The sequence below is a fragment of the Aquila chrysaetos genome, chromosome 18 (genome assembly GCF_900496995.4).
Source record: "Aquila chrysaetos chrysaetos chromosome 18, bAquChr1.4, whole genome shotgun sequence".
NCBI classification, from domain to species: Eukaryota; Metazoa; Chordata; class Aves; order Accipitriformes; family Accipitridae; genus Aquila; species Aquila chrysaetos.
The window spans coordinates 21,095,180-21,119,754 of record NC_044021.1 but is presented as its reverse complement, the minus strand read 5'-3'; the positions used below and the strand labels follow the sequence as shown (position 1 = coordinate 21,119,754).

Sequence of the window (24,575 nt, the reverse complement as noted above, 5' to 3'; positions counted from 1 at the left end):
GACAGCAAGAAACACACTGCTGTTGCTATGATGCCTATTCATTTTTCTTACAAAAGAATTTCATAGTACTTTCTCCCAGCTGGGAGTGCATGAAGGGCTAGAAAAATGATAGGAAAGACTGACTTACTATCTGGTCTTCACGGATACAAAGCACCTGAGTACTGATATTATTCCCTGTGTTCCTGGGGCTTTTAATCTTCAATGCAGTTTTACACACAGACTTCTAAGCATGTTTCCCTCTCTAGGCTGAAGGTAAAGAGTACCATTTCCAGAAGGTGCAGCTGAGACAATTAGGCAATAGCTTAAAAGAGTTGCAGGCAGGCACAATCGGATGTGTCTTAGTATTGTGCAGATGTCTGTGCCTTCTAGATAACTTTTCCTATCAAGGTTACAATGATACTTTACTGACAGAGATGAGCCATTTTTGTAGATGGGTATCACCTGTATCTTTAGGACAGAGCCTTAGCCAGTTCACCATTCTAGTGCTTGTGTTTTACTGTGGGTTGTTGGTTGGTTTTTTGTTTTTTTTTTTAAATCTGCTGGAAATGCTTGAAATATATTTAATTTTAACTATCTTAATATCACTTGGATCCTAACTTTTGTAATAAAGTAGGGCACTAACTGCAAACATGCCAAGTTGATGCTTGGGCTGTTTGCAGTCACGGTATTTCTATAGTTATGGTGAGGGGAATGAAACATAAAAGACAGTAAATTCTTGCATTGCAGTAAGAATGTACTGCAGGAATCAGTATCACATTTTGTAACATTTTAACACTAAGCTATCCTGCCTTTGTGTTTTGATATTTTGTCCCTATTTCTCCCAGTTTGCATTAAGGACAATAGTTTTAAAATCTACAACTGGAATGCCTTCTGGCAACATTTTTTAGGGAACATATACTTCCTTGGGGGAGGGTTACAAAAAAAAAAACCAAACCAACATTTTAAAAAACAGGTGCTGATATGACCATTGCTAGCTTCTGACTCAGCAGTGACATGTGCGTGCGTCTTAGCATGGAGGATTTTTTCCAGTAACTTGATGTACTGAAGTTGTTCATCGTGGAACATTGAACAAGTGTTAACATTCACATGGAGCGGGAGAAAGCTCTTGATGGTGTCCCCTCTCTTTTGCCATTTGTCCTCACTCTAAACACCATTCATCCCACCAAACACTTGTTCGATTGGACTATTTGTTCCCTGCAAGCAAAGTGTCCTTAGCACAGCACTGAAACATTAAGTAAAGAATGCTTCAACTGAAGGAATGAAACGCATTCTTAGCACATCATATTAAAACAAGAGTGGGGTAAGCTGTGGTAAAATTGAAGTAATAATATTCAATACTAATATTAATTATCATTACTACTATTATTATTATTAGGATTGTGGTGCAGCCTCTAGGCTGCACGAGTGCCAGGCACTGTTTTCCCACAGAACAAAAATGTAGGTAATTTCTGCCCCGAGGAGTTTACCTTAGAATTAAATGTTTTTCCTGAGGGCCTGGAATGCCATTAGTTATACATTTCGGTAGTGGTGAGCGCAGTGGGGCCTAATTTAATTGCAGCCTTTCAGATATGTGAAATAAAAATTTTAAGTAATGTAATAATTATAATAATAATTCTGTCAGGAGACAGTGCAAAACTATTTTTCTGCATCTATAGGCTAGCAGTCCTTTTGGAAATTAGAGACTGGAAAATGAGTTGAAATGGTAATTGAAGGAAGCAATAAATCATGAATATGTTAAAATAGGGGATGAACTCCTAGGTTTTGGCTTTGCAAAAGGAAAACATGCTTTCCCCAGGGCTATCTTTCAACTGTGTTTCTTCAGACATATCCTCTTTTTTTTTTTTTTTTTCTTTTTTCCCTTGGGCAGAAATCTGTATTTTAAACCTTTGCTTGAGATTTCTGGATGTCCTGCAGAGGCAAAGCTACAGCAGCACAAAAGGGATCGGAGTGCCAAATGGACCCAGGCCCTCCCGAGCTCTGCCAGAGCCTCTGCCTGGGGTACACGCTTGGATTCCCAGCCTTCCTATTTCTATACCCTTTTTTTTTTACTGCATTGGGGAGATACTGGCATAAGGAAAATCAAGTGCATATAAATATATTAAGACTTGCAGCTGATCATTTAACAAAATAATTATCAGAGGTTTATAAAGGCTCCTATCCAAACTTGCAGTGGGAGAGAAGGTACTGTTGAGCATTCAAAACTGTCAGAAATCAAATATTACTACTATCCAGTTGACTTTCAACATGACCAGGCTCATGCCTGCCCGTCACCATGTAGTGCCATGCTGAGATACCACAGCTAATCAAAACAAGGCAGTGAAGTACCCTGCTGAGAAGTGGGCAATATATGAGTTGAAATGCGGTGCTATACCATTATAGACACGCTTGACTGTGTTTGCACTCATTGGGTGGGGCGGCATAGATATAACCCAAGCATATATACTTACAGGCCTCCTGTGACACCATGGCATCTCAAGGAAACACACATGTTAAAAGAGCATGTTAAAAAGATTATTGATCTGGAAAGGAGTAAAATGATGTGGCAACATACAGAACGCATACCATTATTTAGTTTTGCTTACTGTAGAAGAGCCTCAGAGATAACGAAGAGAAGCCTAACCTAAGTAGCTGAATAAACACCACAGTGGCCAAAGGGATTAATGCTAGGAAAGCATAACTCTGGAAGGCGTATTTTCTGTTATTCACACAACCTTCTGGGATCTTAATTGAGTGCAACTGCTCAGACAAAAAGATCCTGGCATTACTGTGGAAAGCTCAGTGGACAGCAGTGTTGAACAAAATGCTAGTGGGAAAGAAAAAAATCAGACTGGAAATACTGTAATTCCCACAGATTGGTTATTTGCTACACCTTTGTTCATTTCTGGGAATTCGACTGCAAAATAGATACAGCAGACACAGACAGCATCTGGAGATAGGCAATGCAAATGATTAGAGGCTGAGAGAAAATTTTGTATCTATCTAGAGAAATTGAAAAGATTAGACCTGTTTAGGTATGGCATGAAGAAAGGACATGGTAGAGCTTTATAAAAAATAATGAATGGCACAAAGAAGATAAATCCTGCATTTCTAGTCACCTTTTTTTCATAATTTAAGAACAGGATTTCATCCAGTGGAATTAAAAAGATTCAAATTTGAAAGTGATGAAAGGAAATATTAGCTATTAAAGTGAAAGCATTCACTGTTACATGAGATAAAATTTAAAGAAAGGATTAGATTGTGTAAAACACATGTAAAGGGATAGAAACCTTCATATTTCAATGCATAAGCCTGTCATTAAGCCAAAGGGACAGGCAAAGGGGCACTAACAGAAACTCCTCTTTGGGCAAATTATTGAATTTCCTGAAACTTCTTCTAAAGTGTCTACTGTTGGTGATTAAGGGGAGAAGATATGACAACAGATGATACTGGTTCTCAAACGATATGCAGATTCACTTTCTCGTCCAGGAGGGACTAATGGCCCCCCACCACAGTTAGACACTTGCACCTGAGCGAACATCCTCTCCAATTGCACAGCACAGGGTGCTTCTGTTTGCACAGATCACCAAGGACTATATTGCTGGGATACTGCAAACCCTTCTTTTTAAACTCATTTGCAAACTAGCCTGTAGGGACTCGGGTATCTAAAGACACATCCATGTGACAGGCGTAGTCCTGTGTTTGTACAGGCCATGCTCTAAGTAGTCCTGCCAAGCACCATCTGATTCCAGTCTGAAAACCTCTCTACTACTGGAGCCAGTAACCCTCTTATGGTTCATACTCAACCCAGCTCAGGGGGATACTGAATATGTGACCATTAGTGTTTCTTCAAATGGATGCAAACTTACTAGGTGAAAACCAACAGAAGCTAGGTAATTTGGAGACAGAATATTTCCATTATTTTTTTACAATCCCCAGTCAATGAGTCACTTTTGAAATTTTCATCTCAAGCCTTGCAGTCAGTAGTCGTACAAAACTCCAAAATCATGCTGGAGACACTAGATATTTCCCGCCCCCCCCCCCCCCCCCCCCCCCCCCTTCAGTTAGATCCACCCATTTTAGATATACATTTTTCATATAGTGGGAGTTCAGTACAACAACATACTAAATGTGCCTGGCAAAAAAAGTAGGAACTTCATATGTCTTGGAAAAGATAATAATGTGACAAGACCACACATATCCCAAGATGTTCAGCCAACTGAAAACTACTTATACCTCACACAGCCATTACTTATATATAAACTTGAATCATGCTTAAATTTGATGAATTACGATGTCAGAACTGCAGAGCACTACTACACATCTATTACCTTCTTACTCTCTTATAAGCTACATCATCCGAACAAGTCCTCAGGCTGAAGCAATCTGTTCAGTACACAGGAGTCCCAGGTTTTCCATGCTATTTGTGCATTACACCAGCCTGAGATTTTTCAAGTAGATTGACCAACCTGTACTACACTTTAACAGATTCAAAATATGTCCATCTTGTCTTGCCTCACATAAAAAAAACCAATTACTGGCTCACAGCGGGGTTCTGTGCAGCAATTCGGTTCCAGCAACAGCCATTTCCGTTCGCATTTCCCATCCACATCACAAAACATGATGGCACAGCTAAAGCAGCTGCAGAAAAGTAACAATTGCATTGCAGTAGTCATTTGCCATCAACGCTATCTATATAATGTTTTGTTCTGTTTTCTGTTTTGGTTTTTTTTTAAGCCAGGATGAATTTCCATAAAAAAAGTTCATGAACCATTACACCTCCCACCCCTGCCCCAAACAACAGTAAGGAAGAAAATACCAATCTAATGGGAGCTCAATTTTCCCTGGGATGAGATTGTGTGTCTATCAGTGGCATGAAACTGGTAGAATTCACTTTATGCGCTAAAGTCTTCATTTTTTTGAGGTATACTAGTTCCCAGAGGAAATATATATTCTGTGTGATACAAAGGAGTTGGTAGGGTAATGTTAATTACCTTGTGAAAGAATATCAGAAGCCCCAATACTTACAGCCTAAGCAGTTCGCTGCTTCTTAAGGTTTTAAAAAAATGAAACCAAGAAAACCAAACACTGCAGTTTTTAGGTTTAAAAAACTAAACCCAAGAAGCCAAAGTAAGACAGTATAGCTTTTCCTGTCAACTTCCTCTTTACTTTGAAGTTATTCTTTTCTTGTTCATTGGTTAACTGCACATAAAGGAGTTAATGATGCATATAGTAAGAAGGCCGCTGCAGGCAGAAAAACGTTGAATAAATGTTCCTGCATCACTAAGATCTGTAAGCCCCAATAGTAATTTCAATGTCTGAATCAATGATATGTCATTAATTAATGATTACTGTCCTAAAACCAGTTTAGCATATAACAAATTTAACTCTTACATTAAATGTTGCTTACCTTGTGAAAAAAAAAACAACCCTTAAGTTGTCTTATGGTAAAAGTGAACACAGAACAGAATTTTTGAAGAGGCAGTAACTTCAGGATTTGAAGTGAATTTGAGAACAAGGGAAGAGTTTCAGAAAGATAGGCTTTGGTTAGGATAAAAAAATACAGTTCTGAAATATTATTTATCAATGAAAGAAGTCAACTGGTACAGTCTACATTTAATTTGGAGTCTTCCTTTACTCCACTTTTCATAATTTCCAGATTTACCCAATAAGCACAAAACATAAAGTTTGTTTTTATTTGTATAATCAATAAAAGTCTACTAAGGTTGGTTTGGGTCTTCACTCTTCTACAGCTCGTGGAAAGAGTATAGTATAGATCGACTATAGAGAGGCTTTACTTTCCAACTCAGGAAGGAAATATAGAGTAGCTGTTTGAAAGAGAATCATGTGCAAACAGCCAAGTATCTCCTTCTGGAGCTTGTGCCACTGCCACTGACAGCTATTCTATTCCATGATGGTGGTGCTCCGCCAAATAAAATTTGGGTAAACCTGGTACAAGGTAGAGCCCCTGAAATCACAATAACTATTTTGCTGAATGAAACTTATTTTGAAATGCATACAGCTCTTGAGTGTAAACAGGGAATGGAACAATTTCTTTTAGGGGTGTAAAAAATATGGCATCTACACCTATGGGACACAGGGACATTTGGTTTTGTTTTGAATGTTGTATTGTTTCCCTTGTTGATTATCTGGAACTGCTGGTAGTACTGTAGAGAGTGACATTTCATATTGCACCCAAACAGCGACAAACTGTTTCACTGCAAACACGAGACAGTTTCATCTAGAAAGTAAGATGCTTTAATCTGTTCAAAGTATGTCTGACCTTATTTCAGAAAAAAACCCCAAACACTCCAAACCAAAACAGAAATAGTTTTCAGAACATTCTGTTATTACATGATGCCTCATCTTAAAACATAACTTGGCATCTGACATACCACTTACAGTTTTCATGTTTCAGTGGCTGGCTGAACAGACAAGACTATTTTTTACAACTTCATGGCACTTTAAGCTATAGGTGTGATGCGGTAGCTTTTGATTACTGGACAGATTCAGAAGTTTCAGGGAACATTTCAATCATCAGTGAGAAAAAACTTTGTTGATGTGGATAAAAACTAGGGTGGAGGGATGCCTAAAGGGTAAAGAATGGTGATACAGACCCCCCCAGAGTTTTATATTGAAGAGTTAAAGAACACATGATTTAGCAGCTATCAGTCCCTACAACTTTAATTCTCACTGCCTGTAGTCACATTGATTTTGCCCATGTCAATACCGGGTAAGGCTAGCAGCATATTGCAGTCTGTCTCCTACCCAGCTGTATCTGGAAACCCACCGGGCTCTCAGCAAGCAACACGTTTCCCAACATTTGCAGTAGGGAGAGCTAGCATTTGCAACGCGCTTGCTGAACTCCTGTTGAGCGAAGAGCTAGCTGATGGCAGAATGTCATGGTTTCAGCTCAGGGCACAACACAGCACCATGGGGCCGCTCGCTCACTCCCCCGCCTGGTGGGATGGGCAGGAGAAAATATAACGAAAAGCTCGTGGGTCGAGACAAGGACAGGGAGGGGTCGATCACTCACCAGTTATGGTCACGGGCAAGAAACAGACTCGACTTGGGGGGGCCCGGGGGGGGGAATAAAAATCGATCTTAGCAATCAATTCGAAACAGGATAATGAGAAATAAACCCAAATCTTAAAACACCTTCCCCCCACCCCTCCCTCCTTCCCGGCTCACCCCCACTCCCGGTTCTCTCTCCCTCCTCCCCCCGGCGGCGCAGGGGGACGGGGAATGGCGGTTGGGGTCAGCTCGCCACACATTGCCTCTGCCGCTCCTTCCTCCTCAGGGGCAGGACTCCTCACTCGTCCCCTGCTCCACCGTGGGGTCCCTCCCACGGGAGACAGTCCTCCATGAGCTTCTCCAACGTGAGTCCTTCCCACGGGCTGCAGTTCTTCACGAACCGCTCCAGCGTGGGTCCCTTCCACGGGGTGCAGACCTTCAGTCACCGACTGCTCCAGCGCGGGCTTCCCCATGGACTCCCGGCCATCTTGGGGGGCACCCACCTGCTCCGGCGTGGGCTCCTCTCTCCCCGGGCTGCAGGTGGGCATCTGCTCCCCCACGCCCCTCCGTGGGCTGGGGGGGGAACGGGACAGCCTGGCGCCTCACCGCCGGCTGCGGGGGCATCACCCTCCTCCCACATGCCAACCCCCTCCCTCACTGCAGGTTCCCCCTCTTATGTTCTCCCACAGGCGCTACCGCCGTCGCTGATTGGCTCGGCCTTGGAAGGGGCGGGTCCCACTCGGAGCCCGGGAAGGTTCTAGCAGCTTCTCTCAGGAGCGGCCGCTGCAGCCGCCTCCCCTGCTACCAAAGCCCGCACACCCCCAATACGCAGAAAAACATGTTAGTCTCAATGTGTTACCGATTTTATTTTGGCCCTAGAACCCAGCTGTGTTCTAAATGTTGACACCTTGGAAGAGAAAGTAACAAGAAATAGGAGGAGGGACAAAAATTAGAAGGGGCACAAAAAGCTTCTGGCATGGAGGTGTCGTGGTTTAACCCGGCCGCTCACTCACTTCCCCCCACCCACGGGGATGGGGGAGAGGATCGGAAAAAAAAAGTAAAACTCGTGGGGTGAGAAAAGAACAGCTTAATAGGACAGAAAGGAAGAAAATAATAACAATACTAGAAAGAAAATTAACTCTGTCCCAGCCGAAACCAGGACAGGAGGAAAGGTGGATTTCTAGTATGGAGTCCCGCAGTGCAACACAGATCTGGCATGAAGGAGAAAGAGAAAACCACAGCTTAAGCAACCTGTGAAAGGATCAACAGAAGTATCGGTATGGAGAGGGAAGGAAGGAAACAGAACTGGTAGCAGCCTGAGGGGAGAGGTCCGACTGGGTGAAGAAACAGTGCAGAGACTCTTAGTGTAGACGAAGCTTTTTGGGAAAAGATGTGGAATGTGGCATGAAAATACCACCTCTAAGGAGTGTGAGATGAGCCTACTGTGGGGTGAGAATGGGACACCGGGTATGGGAAGCAGAAAGAAAATAATGAGCATGCAGGGCACGTGAGGGAAATGAGAGCTACTAGCATCGGAAAGCGGGGGTGACACATGGGACACCTGTGGGGAGACAAACAGGTGAGTGACTCCTGAAAACAGCCGCAGTGGTTGTAATGAAAGTGTCACTTTTTCCATTTGAGGGTTACCACAGATAGTACAGGACGGGTGTTATGATAGCTTTACGTGATGATAGTTTATCAAGAGTCTCCTCAAGCTGTGCGGGAGACGAGTTGAGAAGGATCTCAGGGCCTGTCCAAAATGCGCCTTCAGTGCTCGTGTACTCAACTGTCACACCTCACCTCTTGGGGTGGTACACGTGCCTCCAAGTAAGTGTGGGTATCTCAGAATACAACTGAAAACACCCACCACGGTTAGCAGCATTGTTTTTACACAGATATGCCTTTTTAACACAAGGAAACTTGAAAAACAATATATTATGATATGTATGTGGACAATATGTAATAGATAAAACCAATTTTTCCAATTGTGTTTCCATTATTTTTACCATCATGTCCCCACTTTTTGAAAAATGTATAGTGAAACTACTGCTTAAATGAAAGGAAGAAAAACTAATAAAAATAAGCGTTACACAAAATACATTGACACAAAGTACCTTAAAGGGTTAGTGGATTCTGTTTTTCCTTTTTAGGGCACTCTCATCCCAGATAGGTTTATGTATTCCTACTAGGAATAAATCCTGATTAATTTATACATATTTATTAAAAAAAAAAAATCAGTCTACCAGGTTTATAGAGGATTATAAGATATTAATTTAGAGTACTGTGAATCTGGAAACCTGATTCAGTATTATTTAAAGGGAAACTCCACACTTTGGTAAGAAAGGAAGAAATTGCTTTCAGGTGATACATTTTTATGTTTTAAATGACAGTTCTTTCCTTTGAAAGTAGCTTAGAGGTTTGAAATACTGGAAGTAGCCTCAGAGGATATTAATTGACAACATGCAGGTGAATGGCTCAATTATACAAAACAGCTGATTTAATCACAGGGTTTCACAGCTTTGTCACTTTGACAGAGTAATAAAGAAGTTTATCATATCCTGTAGATGCCATCAGACACTTTGGCCTTGCTACAAACATGATGTCATGACACTTGAAAGATTTTCTGTGGTCATTATTAGTATGTAGTATGGTTACAAAGACAGTTCTTTCTTTGCTGCAACAGGTAATCAAAACTAGTATTTTTTTCTCTGCTTTCTCCCTATGTCTATGAACACATCAATAACAGATTTAAATATTTCAAGGGTCAGTGGAGTTAACAGTCAAACTGACTTTTGAGAAAAATGCGAAAACACTGCAGTTCATCATACTTGTGAAAAGTTTTATATTGTGCAAGTGTTTGCTTATCTACCGCTAAGCCCAGGAAGCTGGATATGTAGTGAAGGAGTGAAATAGGCCATCACAAATCTTTTGGCAGATAAAGCAGTTTTACACAGAAGATGTGGCAGGCATTTTGTAGGTATCTGTGCGGCTGGTTTTTTGACAAGGTGATGAAGTGGCATTTCAAGAGCATCGTTGGTGAATGCCACAGAACTGCAATTGTACATACCCATCTGTGCACTTTTACAGGCATCATTACAAATCAGGATTATATATGCACTTCCTGAGATCGCCCATCCAAACAAAAGATAACCAAAAGAGAATAGTTTGCTAATTTTCCTCTGCATCCCTGCAGCATTATGCCTACAAAATGAAACATGCAGCATCTTATTCAAAATATGTGTTGAAAAACCAGGTCCTCTATTACAATGAAAACTGACAGAATCTGGAAATGTTTCTAGCAATGTGCAGCTGGTGCAATCAGCTAGAAAATTTTCTAGAAGCAGTACTGAAACTGCTACCATTTTTTTGCCTCTGTGTAAGAAGCATTCAATAGTCTTTGCCTGACTAGCCTCTGGTAAGGCTACACAGCGTGTTGTTGCCACCTAGAGTCAGTTCATCAAAATAGAAATTCTGCATGTCTTTTTTCCCCCTCCATTTAAAGAAAAAGGAATCCTCCAACATACCCAGACATCTCCTACCCTGTCAATTAGCACCGGTTTTTCCACTCCAAAAAAACCAAAGGTGCATTTCCAACAAGTTAACTACCTCTACGTGAATTCCTGGAGAACGCAAGGCAGCCTGTAGCCTTACTTTCATTAGGGTCTTCAGAGGGACCACTGGCACCCATCAGTGATCTTGACCTTTGACGGTGGAAGCACAGCTCTGGCCTCTTCAACTAAACCAACTAACTCAGGAGCGGCAAGTGCGTGCGGCACAGGGCCAAGGCTAAGTCTGTGGCTGCTGGGGCACTTTGCTGGTGGATAATCTGAATCTAGGGTCCCCACCCCATCTCCCCATTTCTTTCTTCAAACCACATGGCCCGTGTATCGTTGCGTTTGGTCACACAGAGATTTGGATACGTGGCACACAGGACCAGGAAGGAAATGAAATGTGGAAATGAAAACTGGTGGAAAATAAAATCCCAGTGAAGATTCAACAACCAGATTCACAGATTCACAACTCTTCTTTTGTGTAAGTAGAGTATACACTTCTACACTGAACAATAAAACACTTACTTCTGAAACAAAATCGGATTATCCACTTCTATATTTTTTCACATTTTATACCCAGAGTAACTGAAAAACAGAAACTGAACAGAATTTAGACTAAGATCCCAATTTTGTTCTCACTGCTCTCTCTTGCATCAATTTTTAATAAAAATTTAGAAATGATTTATACTCAGATATCATCTTGGGGAATCCTAAAGCAACTACAGCTAGTGAAGACTTCAGAAAAGACAGAAAAAAAATATTTCCCTGTGATCCTCATTCTGAAGTGCAATCATTCCTAAGGCAGAGAATAAAGGAGAGTAGAGAAGATTAGAGATACTTAGGCCCTTTTCTCTGACTGCCTGGTCCCTCTTACCTCCCATCTCTACCAGATGAAGAGCCACAGACATGAGCTTTTGTAATCTGTAACTGCTTGACCAGACATTTCACACAGATAATGCCTTGATTCAAAACTTTAGAAAGGTGAAATATCAGCACAGATGAGTAACAAGGGTGAAGTGGTGGTTGAAAGAATTAGGAAGTCATCTCAGGAGAAATGCAGATCTTCCAAACCCATGGGAAAAATATTACAGGTCTGTATTTAGAAACTGTAGATGAAAGGAGAAAACAAAGGGCTTCTGTAAAATACCGGTTCCATCAATTTCTTCAGTCTGAATATGCTTTTCAGAGCAGATTTAGAATTCTGCTAGAATAGATTTCCCTCTACGATCACTTGTTTTTGACATTTATCATTCAGAGCCATCAAGAATAGTTTATAATATAAACATTCTGCTTCCACTGTCAGTAGGAAATGTCTCAGTTTCCATGGCATGTGTAGCTATGTACTGAAATGCTTGTGGTATTTTTAAATTCATATAATTCTGCTTTTTTGCTGAGGGACTTTGCCATTTCGGTTGGCCACTTTAGATAGATAGGAGACAAATGCTCTGTTCTCCCCTGGAAACATGGCCAGGCTTCCTGTGACTTGTTATTCCCCACCTTCATTTAACAAAATCACTCAAACGGACCAACTAACAGTTGCTCTGTCTTTGGATGAATAGCAGTAAAAAACTCTTCCTGAAAAAAAAGCATTACTTTCTCCCTTCATCCCCCCACAAAACTGCCCAGTTCCTTTCTGAAGATAAACAAACTAGAGTTTTAGCTTAAGATAGTTTACAGAATAATCTTTTAGTAGAGATCATCACAAACAAGTGACACATCCACTGCTTGTTTGGGTGGCTTTGACATTTTGAACACTGATGCAACATTGATTTCTCTTCTGCCTTTGAAATACATCGACTAAACTGTAATACCCAGAGTGATTCAGAGGGTGAGGAGGGAACACAATGAGCTTTTCAGTAATTCCTCTTGGCCATACATGGTGACAGATCACAGCTTTTATTTCACCAATCTGTTTTTACTACTCTGCTTAGGGCTAGCATGGAGAGTTTTGAAGAGATTATTTTTCCCTGACATAATTGGCACAACTCTCTGAGGTAACCAAGCCTCTCATGGAAGAAACAGAGTGCTTGTCCTGGGCATGAACACCATCATTTTAAAGGCAATGGCAGTGAGATTAGTTAAATGAGGTTCTTTACAACAAGTACAGTGGCCCACAGATACGACAAAGCCATTTCAGACTTTAATTGAAAGAAGCTTAAGTCTTGCGAGAAATACACTTCTCAGAAGGGCAGAACTGTAGGTATGGCTGGCAGTGGAAACCACTCAACTTGTGATTCTACAGTGAAAGCTGCCAGACCAATTTATTGGAAGACTTGGAATTTTCCAAATTAAATAATACTGTAGGTAGAAAACCAGATGCTATCCTCTGCAGGCTACTAGAGCAAAAATTTTCAAAACATGTGTTTCAGTAGTTTGTAGACAGTTAAATAAAAATAAATAAAAATAATTTCTTTATAGTCTACTTTATAAGCCTTCATTACCAAAATTGTGAAACCATGGAGCCATTTGTTGCTGGCTGGCTTGCTGAGAAAGATTGACCTTTGGCTCAGGTGTGCTCTCTAGAGTGTGTTTAATCTGCCTCATAATCTGCCTCATAGGAAACATTCAAGCAGCATCTGTTCTTTTTAAAAAATACATGAACAAGTAAACCAAAGCTCAAATCAATATAAAATGTAGATCTCATTATATTTTAAATAGTCCTAAGGAGAAATTACTCACAAATGTTTATATCTAAAGCTTGAACTTCCCTGAGAAACAAATACTCACATAAAGCAATATGGCTTTTTAGCTATTGAGAAGCTCAGCATCAGTAAGAGCAGCAACCTCTGCTCCTTCAAGTCTCAAGGTATGAGAAGGGAAAGGCTAACATAGGAAGTGGACGGAGTAAGAGAGGGTTTAATTTATAAAATGTTGGAGAGGAGAAAGATGATAATTGCAGCTTTGAAAGATCTGGAATCGGATGCGCAAAGCAAAACTTTTAGTCTCTGAAGAGTATTTATGCAAGCCCTCCTGCAAAGTCCTGAAAGTGCGATCACTCCTTCCCAGAGAAGACCATCAAGGCATGAAGTCTAAGCAATGGCCGCTTCTTTCTGAGCTCCTTTAGCTTCTTAGGCTGTTAGTGAGACTTGTGTAGAAATGAAACATAATCCTCATACTAGTAGCTATCTGCTGGATGTTAACGTGATTTAAAAAATCTGTGTTGGTATAAACTTGAGTGCTTTCTTAATACAACAATGCTTTGTGTCTGTCTGTCAACATCTGTACAACCATCTAGCTCTTCCTAATAACTTTTGAATCCATGGGGCAATTTTAGCTAAGATTAATAGAGGAAGAGTGGTTTCAAAAATATTACATTCCTACCACTTTTGTGGAAATAAGTGGCTAAGGAGGGGAAAAATAATGCATTAATGCTCCCCATGGAAGGGAAGAGGTAGAAGCTCACCCTTTATTAAATGGTTGATTATCTAACTGAGCGGGAGCCATTAGTCGTGATTCTCGTGGGACTACTTGCCATTCATTAGCAGCTCCTCCTAGCATGTGCAGGGATCGCTGTAGCCTGAACTAAACCAAATCTCCAGAAGCAGTGCAAACCTGGCACCAAGTGTAAGGCATCTTTTCAGCTCTGCAGTGGTAATTTGCACTGTGGTTATCAGAGCACATGACCAAGGTAACAATAAAGAACTTCAATTACAGTGGATTAAGCTTAGTTTTGCAACACATTTCTTGGAGGAGGTTTTCCTCTGTAGTTCCTTAATATGAGCAGAGATGATCAAAACTGTCAGTCTTGGACAATGACATTGTCAGGGCCCTGAGGGCACCACCAGCCCTGCCTGTCCCTGCCCCAGCTCTCCTGGGGCTCCCCCCACGCTGCCCAGAGCCCAGGACCCCATTTCAGCCACCCGGGGCTGTGGATCCCTGCCCCATGATGCCACAGCAGGGCCGGTCTCCAGCTCCCCAAAGCCCTGCCCTGCCTGGCCGTGGGCCCATTCCCATCCCCATGGAGGTGCCGGCTGCCCGGAGCTGGGGCTGCCTCTGCCCAGGCTGCCCTGGCCAGGGCGGTGGGACAGGCCCCGGGTGCCAGGCCCTGCCTTGCCACCCTGGGATTTCTCCCCGGCCCTCGCTGCACCCTGACAGCCATGCTATAAAGCTACCAGTGCTCTTTGCTAAACCATGTCAAGGGATTACATCCTGTCTGTGCTACTTGGTCTGGCACTCGGCTCCCTAGGGGAAAGACAACAGACCAAAAGAACGAGCTTACAGTGCTTTTGTAAACCTTCTGCAAGCTAGGGCAACAAAGGAATTTGTGAAAAGCAGAGAAAAGGAGGTCTAAAGACAAGCAAATTGGCTAAAATGGTGTCAAGGCTCTCCTGGTGCTCTCTTGGCAACTCTTGGTGCTTGTCAACTTAGGCTGTGATGGCTCAGGAGGTTTCTGACCTCAGCTGATCACCTATTCAACTAGATCTGATAGGGATCAAGAAGGAGATGCCTTGGCCACCACAGTCCACATCCTAGTGAACTGAATTAGCCACAGTCACCTCAGTTTATGTCAGTATATCAGTCTGGTGCCTATGGTGTAGGCACACTGCTATTTCTGACAAGTCAGTAATGGGGCAATAACCTGTGGCAATGGGTGGGTAATTTGGACCAGTAGCTTCTTAAAATCACCTCAGCGTGAACCCCGAAAGCTTGAGAGTCAGGGCTCTCAGGTTATAGGTCAGTTTAGTATCTTCACATATTTGTCACTCCTTCCTCTTTTAAAAGGCCACCAAGTTGTCTCTGCCCACTCTAGTGGGCCGTCTAGTTCCATTACACTTAGAAGAGCTATATTTGTCACAGCTCTAGCGAAAACTTTCTATTTTTCATTTCTCCATTTCTCACTGCTCATCCTCCCACCACGCGTCACCTGTTTCCTCAGCCTCCCCCTCAAGAAACAGCGGTTCCCCTTTCCATCTCTTACGTGCATCAGCATGGTTACTAAAGGTTTTGCTGACGACAGCTTGTGTGCAGAGCCCTGAGCTGAAGGAATGAGGGAGGCTGCGGGGAGAGCCTGGTGTCCTACTGTTCTGAAGAAAGTCATTCCCAGGGACTTTATGGGAACTCAGATGAGCATGCTCCCTTGTCCAGTTGCTCTGGTCCCTCATCTCCAGGCAGGCTGGGCTCCATCCTAGGCTACCTCCCATGAAGCAGCTGTTCCAGCAGCAACTACACACCTGGTGCTTCACAGTCTTTGTTGGGTGTTGCTGCTCTCTGTTTTGCTGTTGCTTCGTGAGTCGTCTTGTCTTCCATGAGTGTGGAGCTCTCAGGCGGTAGATCCTTACTTTGAAAGCTAAAGGAGAATGAAAGACCAACTGCCAGTATACAGAAGAAATGTAACCAAAACCACTGAACATGTTTCAACTCCAACAGTGCTTTTAGTTTGAGGTCTCTTGTTTCCAAGTCACCATTTCTGACTCCTGTGGAACGCCTCTGCTCAGGGCATTTGAACCGAAATGTTTGTAAAATGTCCTTCCAATCTGAAAAAAAGAAGATCCAAAGTGTACGTGAGGGCAAAGCAATGTAACAGTATATAGTTCCTGTCACGGTTTAACCCCAGCTGGCAACTAAACACTACGCAGCTGCTCGCTCACTCCTCCCCTGATGGGATGGGGAGGAGAATTCAGGGGAAAAAAAAAAGTAAAACTCGTGGGTTGAGATAAGAGCAGTTTAATAATTGAAATAAAATAAAATATTATAATAATAATAGTTGTAATGAAAAGGAAGATAACAAAAAGAGAGAGAGAGAAAACCCAAGAAAGACAAGTGATGCACAATGCAATTGCTTACCACTCACTGACAAACATCCAGCCAGTCCTCGAGCAGCAATCCACCCCTCCTGGCTAACTTCCCCCAGTTTATATACTGAGCATGGCATCCTATGGTACAGAATATCCCTTTGGCTAGTCCAGGTCAGCTGTCCTGGCTGTGCTCCCTCCCAGCTTCTTGTACACCTGTTTGCTGGCAGAGCTTGGGAAACTGAAAAATCCTTGACTTACTTAGGATAAGCACTACTTTTAGCAACAACTAAAACATCAGTGTGTTATCAACATTATTCTCACACTAAATCCAAAATATAGCACTATACCAGCTACTAGGAAAAAATTAACTCTGTCCAAGCTGAAACCAGGATAGTGACCAATGGCTATTTATTTCAGCATCCCTTATACTGTGCTTTTTGTTCTCACTTTCCCCTGTCTGGATGTGAGTGACAAGGAGTAAGAGAGAAACCAAAGACTCACCGTGGGATCACAGCAGGTCCAAACCGGCGGTGCTGGGTGGTGTAAAAGGAGATCTGCCAGAAGGAGGGTTTGCCTGTCTCCTTGTTTTAGGTATCTGAATGGCTCCTCTTTCAGGGATCTGTGCCTGGAGCTGGGGATAGAGCCCATCAGAACTCTCCTAATCATAAGCAAACTAAAGCACCAGCTGGGTATTTAAATAGTGAGTGGGCAAGGAGTCCTCAGTTTGCTCCACTGACCACTATAAATCATTATCTACTCAGTTCATAGGTAATGACTATGCGTATCCAGTGCAATTAGCCCAACATCCTAGTCCTTGAGGCCCTGACACCTGAACTAAAAGATTTCAGGGTAACAAACAAATGCACTGGCAGTGTCTTTAGGACCATCACTGAGCAGTCCTACCTCCAGGCTTATACAGTCCCCATGCTGCTGAGGTGGGGGAAGGCTTTATGGCTGGAAGTCTTACCCTGGGGGGGGGGGGGGGAAGGGGGGCGGCACACGCAGAAATGATCTCACAGCTTGAGGCCACATATGCTTTTGCACTGAGATTACTCTTCACATCCCAGTTTTCAGGAAGATACAGTGGTAGAGGGACTCTGATGCTTTATCAGGCATACATCCATGCAGTTTCATGATACCAGAAAAGACTGCATGGTGGTTAGACTGCTGGATGCAGTATCTGCTTGCTGGATGGTGTGGAATATCTGGGCAGGCTTTTGGGGAAGGCTTAAGGGAGCCTTTGGATACTGTATGGAGCAATGACCTTGGGAAGGGAGAAGAGGGTTCCTGCAGGCAAAATGCAGTCAGATGGTAAGCTGGAGGCCAGGAGCTCCATAGTAGCTTCAGCTGGAATGCCTCCAATATCATGAGCAGGGCTGAACTGGGAGAAACAGAGACAAATTCTCAATGAGTGGCTAGGAAATGGTTGAAGACAAAGGATTTGAACTTGTTAGTAAATGGGAAAACTTTCAGAATGTATGTAGTCAGATTCAGGTAAACTAAAATGAAACCACTGATGGCACTTAAAAAGGTGTTAGGAGATTTTTTTTAAATTGAAGGAAGGGAGAAGTTGACAAGTGCTAAAATATGATTCAGAATGGCACATATTCAGAGCAGAAAGTCAGGAAAACTTTGTCCTCCAGTGAATAACAATAATTTGGTGAAACTTAAAAAGAAAGGATGAAGAATAATCAAAGAAAAGGAATCCCATAGCACAGAGAGAGAGAAAGAAAAGATGCTTCTTTATAAATGCTAGTAGTCTAACAAACAAGATGGAGAAACAAAAATGCCTGACTTTAAAGAGGGATGATCTTATACTATATATATCAAAAACTTGATGGGAAGAAGGCAATTGATCAGATGCTCTAGAATCAGCGTGCAAAGTATGACAAAAGGCAGAGGAGGCAACAGCAGTAGAGAAGTGGTAACATGTATTAGAGAAAGGTTTGTGCCAAATCAAAGTTACAAGCTAATTGTGTTTACAAGCAGTTCAAAACCTATATAGCCTGACATTCCTGGTCTAAGTCATAAATATGCCGTATCAGGGTTAGATCAAATGTCTGCATCTATTACATGCTGAGGGAGATCAGAGTTGCTGACAGGGCAAGGAATGCAACAGTAACAGATATCAATTCCCCACCTGCATACTGGGCAAATGTCACATCGAGGATTGATGCTGCAGAAAAAGAAAATAGTGTTGCTGCATGAAAGAGCCTACAAAAGACAACGAAACTTTTATATTAGCCCGGAGCAACACAGAACCTGGTTCAAAATGTTCCTGCTCAACATTGCCTAGGGAAGAAAAGCCAAAAAATCCCCAAATACAATAGAATTACATAGTAACAAGGAACCTTGTTAAAAAGAAACTAAAATGGATGCCTGAAGGCTAAAATGTTTGTATGGTGACTATTTAAACATAACATGTAGGAGCACATTTGCTTTAAGCCTCTGTGTATGGACAAACACTTTGGAAGGACCAAAAGGAAAGCTGACATGGCTAACAGCAGGATAAAGGAATTTATTAGAAGCAGAAGACTTTCTTCAGAAAATAGAAGTTGTGTCCAAGAATGGAAATAGAAAGGATCATAAACTCTGGCAAGTTAAATGAAAACCACAACAAGGTCAGCCATATAGAATCCCAGCAACAATTTCCAAAGACGTAAAGGTCCATCAGTAATGGCTCTGAAAGAAATTAAGGCACCGTGGGACAAGAGAAAAACTCTTAATGTGAATAACCTATTAAAAGAGGAGGATAAATGGCCAGTGTTCACATTTGAGGGAGGTCTCCAGTGATGTTTGAGGGGGTTTTGTTCCTGGGTTCCTGCTGTTTAACCTATTTATAAATGAACTGGAAAAGAGGGCATATGGTGAGAAGACAATTCAGTGAAGGCACAAAGTTATTACACATAATAGGGGTGAGTTGCCTTAACTCTTTTCAGGCTGGACAAGTATTCTGTTGAAGTGTCAGTACATGCCTGCACTGATCTTATGCTCTTTGAAAGACCTGGGGAAAGCCAGATGATCGCGGGGAACAACAAAGGGGAGAAGAGAGGAAGATCAAGGTCAAAGGGTCAGGCACCACGGATAGGGAACCAGAGGGGAATGCTGGGCACACCACCCTGAAGGCATCTGAGAAGCCAGTGGACAGTGCCCACTGGTGCCGTACCAGGAGACCTGAGAGGAAAAGGGAATGGATATAGGCCCTGCAGTCACCAGGACCCTGTCCCCAGGCTTCCTCTTTCTGCTGCTGGGGGTGGTGGGGGAAGTTGATCAGGAAGTCCCATGACTCAGTAAGATCTCAGATGGGGAAGGTATAAAAAAACCCACCTCACAACAAGAGGTCTTGGAGGCACCAGGAGAGGGGCCGCAGCTTGGCACAGTTGGTCTGCGTGCAGGGTCAGGTCCCCAGCTGGTCCACAATGGTCAGCGCACCCTGTGAGACCTGCTGTGAGCACAGGCTGCTCCCAGGAGGATTTCCTGACTTACATTCCTGGTGGGCCATGCGATCAGCTAGGAGTACAAGGTGACCTGCTGGGATCCTTCATTCTCTTCCAATGTAAGAAGTCCCATAGCATGCGTGTCTAGGGAGGATGTACAGGCAAGAGAAAAGAGAGAGGACCACCAGGAGGAGGAAGTATTTCCACAGCATGATTTGGGGGCAGACCAGCTGAACGTTAAATCTCTATTAAAACAGTTCCTGGCCGGGTGTGGTAAGGAGATGCAAGGTCCAAGAAGGAGCTCTGCAAGGCTGGGACTATGAGGGGACTACTGCTGCAGAATTCAGTAGAGACAGCAGGCAATAATCTGCTCCTTACCTTCTGGAGAAGGCAGCATGGATGACCCCACATGGAGGGTGAGCAACGGAGAGTCCACTGAAATCTGCAAACTGTGGTCCAAGATATCCCTAGTCCTGGCAACGCCAGCACCATCTAGCACACTGATGATAAAAGAGGAACCAGGGACCTGTTAAAAATGAGATTTCGACGTGCACCTCCAGTGCACACTGCAGTTTGAATGCAGCACCTTGGCCTGCTTGGCTACCTGATAGCTCATTGCCTGCTGTTGGAGACAAGATGCTGGACTTGATGGAGCTTCAGTACAGCCTTATTCCAATTCTTACTGTTGCACGTATAGACGTAGGATAAGTTCTTGCTCCTGTTTGCTCAAAGGCAATTCCTAAACTCCCAGGCTAACAGTTTCTAAAGAGGCTTCTGATTTTGGATACTTCCATTTTGGGTCTGTATTTTGGGTCACATTTCAATTTCTATGTGAGTATGCTTAATCACTACTTTGACAAACAGGGCTGGCACATCTCAAATGGCTCAGTCCAAAGTCCAGGTGTTTCAGAGGAGTGGCCATTTGTGTATAATTAATTGGGTGTTATTTATTGAGCTGGCAGCGGGACACAGTCTGTAGCACAAAGCTCTGTGCCACCCAGCGGGTCACAGTTCAAGTGTTTTGGTTTCTCAGTATTGCTACTGTTTAAACAGCAGAGGCAGATCCCGACCCAACATGTGCCATGAAGGGGCAGAGAAGAGAACTTTGTCCTTAAAATTCCCCAACTCCAGTTTGTGAGTAATCTACGTACCTCTCATTAGCTGCAACCTGGAAACACTCAGTTGATTTTAATTGTTGGTGTGGTGAGTGTCAAGATCCTAGCATGACAGGAGAGTAAACGCTGTGACTGCAGCTCTACTGGGCCCCTCAAAATACATGACTATTCTGCATTTGTGGCTGTGGATTCTTCTGTCACTGTGCCTTCGGCTGACAATGCCACATTACACATGGTATATTATTTAAAAAATGGTTGTCTACTAAAACATAAAACAAAAGCTTGCTTGGTTTTCACAGTTGAACTGAAGCAGACAGTTTTTATTCCTGCGCAGGAGATTAATAATAACAAAAATAAATAAATACCCTCCCCTCGCCAGTGGCTTCACAATAGATATGAGGCACATGGATGGACCTTATTCAAAGCAGGAACATAAATGCAGTGGAACAATGGATATTTGGTAATCACATCCCAATACAGAAAAACCTGTGCCTTGCCAGAAGTGCTAAATGCTGTTTTGACACCTCTGTCTTAACCTTTGATTCTTCATTGTGGACAACTCTGTACTCCTTGTAGACACCTAAGGTTTTGGGTTTTTTCAAACTCTGTGCTTCCTGATGAACACTGGCACTCAGGGGCAAACACGTGAAGTAAGAAGGAATCTTAAATATCTTTTGCAGCCACACACTGGGTTAAAAAATAAGAAAAAATCCACTACCTGAGTATCTGAGGAAGCCAGTACCTACCTGGTTCAAGGAAAAAAGATACAATTCCACAAACAGCATTCTCGAGGCTCTATCAACACTGAAAAAAATATAGTCTTGACTTTTTAACCTTATCCCATGAATCCATCCCACATCCTTGTGCTTCTAGCCTCATTTCCCACAGAGAATGAAATTTCTGTGATCATGCCATCTGGCTGTCTATCAGCCAGTATGTTCTGAACCTGCTTTCTATCAAACTGACAGAGGGATTGGGGCTCAAAGAGAATTAAGTGCCTATGAAATTCATGAAAATCAACAGCTGGGTCAAAGACGGAGATCCAAACGAGTGCCCTTGCTAAGGGAAAGGTAGGCAGAACGCAGCCATTCTACATGCTGCTTGCTAATGTCAGTCATCACATGTGTGGCTCTGGACTCACCAGAGCAGATGGTGCTTCTTGCTCGGTGAGATCAAGGGCTTATGGTTGGTGTAGCGAGTGGTGTGGGTGAGGGAAGGAGAGGAAGAGGCAATAGGACACACCTGTAGGAAAGCAGGTCTCATTAGGTCCACAGAACAATGCATTTAACAATGAACTTCCACTTATTCACATAACCATGCAGCTCCTGCGGTTCCTCAGGGCCCTGCAAAGATGTGGATCTGTTTCTCACGGAGAAGGCTGACAGGCAATCACTGCCTCCTCACTCCCACACCCAAACCCGTCCCTCTGAGTTCCCATTGCTTCCACTGCTTAGGACTGCAGTGAAACTTGAAGAAGCTTCCAGGGCTCTGGAGATAATAGGCTTGCTCTTTGAAACCATATAAAGGATATTAAAAGTTTGGATGGAAAGTACAGCCCGGTTCAAAGTTTCCCTAAAGAAAAAATCCCAACCAGGGAAAGTTTAGAAACAAAATTATTTCTTCCCCCCAGCAAAGGGAGTTTCGCTTTTTGTTTTCCATGTCTTGCTCTCTTGCTTCACATACTGTGCTGTGGAACAGCAGCTGAGCTTGCAAATACTTCTGGAGGAAAAGGGCTGTTTTGCTTGAAGCTATGCCTGTCCTAGAGGGAAAAACCGTATGTTTTTAAGACTCCTAACTCCTGTATTTTAACTAACCAAGGAAAAATGTTGTTTAACATCACCTTGGCAAGTGTGTGTGGCATGTACATTTCCCAGATCAAATTGAAGCCTGACCCTTTATGCTTACCTTCAGTACACTTCTGTGTGGGCAAATTTGTGACCTCAGCCTTAGGCATGCCACAGCCCCTCCAGACTACATCTGGTCAGGCCATTTTGGGAAAGATTGCTGTGGGCTGACCCACAGCAGGGGCAGGAGCTTACTGTGGTTTGCTCACTGGGGGTTTCCCCACAATGAAAGGGGAGGTAGAGAAGGTTTTACCCTCTGGATTGGTTTATGAAGGGTAAATATGTAGCTCTGCAGGACTCAAGAAAAAGGCACTTGGGTGAAAGCTGAGTGTCCTTCTTGGAGGTGGGCTTGATGTGTGGCTGACTCATGGGGGCAGGAGAGCTATCATTTTAGTGAAGAACAGATGTGAAATATATTAACTGGAGCCCTCTTCTCTCCAAGATTTCCTTCAGCAACCCCCCCCCCTCACTTCTGTCTTCTCAAGGACTCTATTATTTCACACAGGAGAAAGAAGTGAGAGTTCAGGATTTTCTCTCTCTCTAGAGAGATCCACTGAGATTTACATTTTACTTGTACCTATCTTCTAAGTAATGGATTGAGGTCCTTGAAACCGGAAAACACAAAGAGAAAAATAAAGCTTAGAGCCTGTGATATTTACTATGCTGGTCAGTGAAGATAGATGCAAAAAGCTTTAAAAATAAGTAGGCTATTTCAACAGTGAGGACCCCAGTGAAATTGCTGTCTGACTTCCCTCACAGAACAGATTGGGGTTTCCAAAAGTGTTACCCACCCACAGCATTTACCCATCTGAGTTGGACTTTTGCATGCCGAGGACTTGTCAAACTGACTTCTCCTCACAAAGCTTTTTAGGGTGCCCAGCCTGATGTGGCTCCAGGACCCCGGTTTTCAAAAGGGGCTGACCACGCACTCTTCACCCGTCAAAACTCAAAAAACTCCCTCTTAAATGGCTTTTCTCCACCATGATCTCAGTAGCCTAAATACAGCAGCCAGAACTGTTTTCCAAAAATAACATGTCAGCAACTTTCAGAGTTTCATGATTTGTAAATGCTTCTGTGATCAACCTCAGACTTCCTCAAAAATTCTCCAGGGGGAAACAGCTCTTACAGATCACAAGGAAAGGACTTTTTTTTTCTGTTTCAGATATCTAGAGGGGATGTCCAAATGATTCCTCTTCTGGGAGCTGCCTTGCTTTTTTTTCGATGAGGAAATTTTCCAGCATATAATTTGGTAGAATTATGTCATGCCAGCTGCCCCTGTTTATCTTGAAAATGACAAAATACACTAAGAAGAGATGCTGCTTCTACATCATGAGTGCCTACATGGGAAGTTACACTTTCACACTACAGAAATATAGTTGTATTGCTCACCCATGCTGTAAATACTTGCTTAGCCCTTAGACCCAAGTCACGGTGTCCTTGTAGTGTTACAGCCTGAGGGCTTAAACGTGGTTTCAGAAATGTCGCTTCATCTGGCCAACCTTTGCACAGACAAAGGTTGTCTGTTAGAGCTGCAGAGAGAAGGTTGGGAGGGGATTTCGGGAGGCTGACAAACCCTTTCTCCTGCTGTTTGGTCACTCAAGACAGAGATTCTTTCAGTGCTGATTTTGATGCCCTCCACACTGACCCACAGTGCCCCACAATCAATCAACCTTATTTCTGTTCAGATCAACACGGAGGGCAGGGAAAAAAAGAATAAAACCAGTGCAGGCGGTCGCAGAAATGGGAGTGACCTGACAGATTTAAGGGGAGAAGCACTGGCTCCTACACGCAGGGGTTTTCCCTGTGACGAGGGCCTTCAAGATAAGCCATCTGGGGGATTCCCCAGTCTGCCTCCAGAAATATCACTCCAGAAGCAGTAGCAGTTTCACTCTGCTCTCACAGT

The 24,575-nt window shown here is 43.0% G+C and overlaps 1 long non-coding RNA gene across 1 annotated transcript; it reads right to left on the bottom strand.

Annotated features, from left to right (window-relative positions):
- Window positions 1–8,064: 8,064 nt before the first annotated feature.
- Window positions 8,065–20,397, bottom strand: LOC115353081. Its single transcript, XR_003927407.1, has 3 exons — window positions 16,778–20,397; window positions 15,944–16,015; window positions 8,065–15,828 (listed from the first exon to the last, which is right to left on the bottom strand). It is a non-coding gene; the product is annotated as an uncharacterized LOC115353081 (long non-coding RNA).
- Window positions 20,398–24,575: the final 4,178 nt, after the last annotated feature.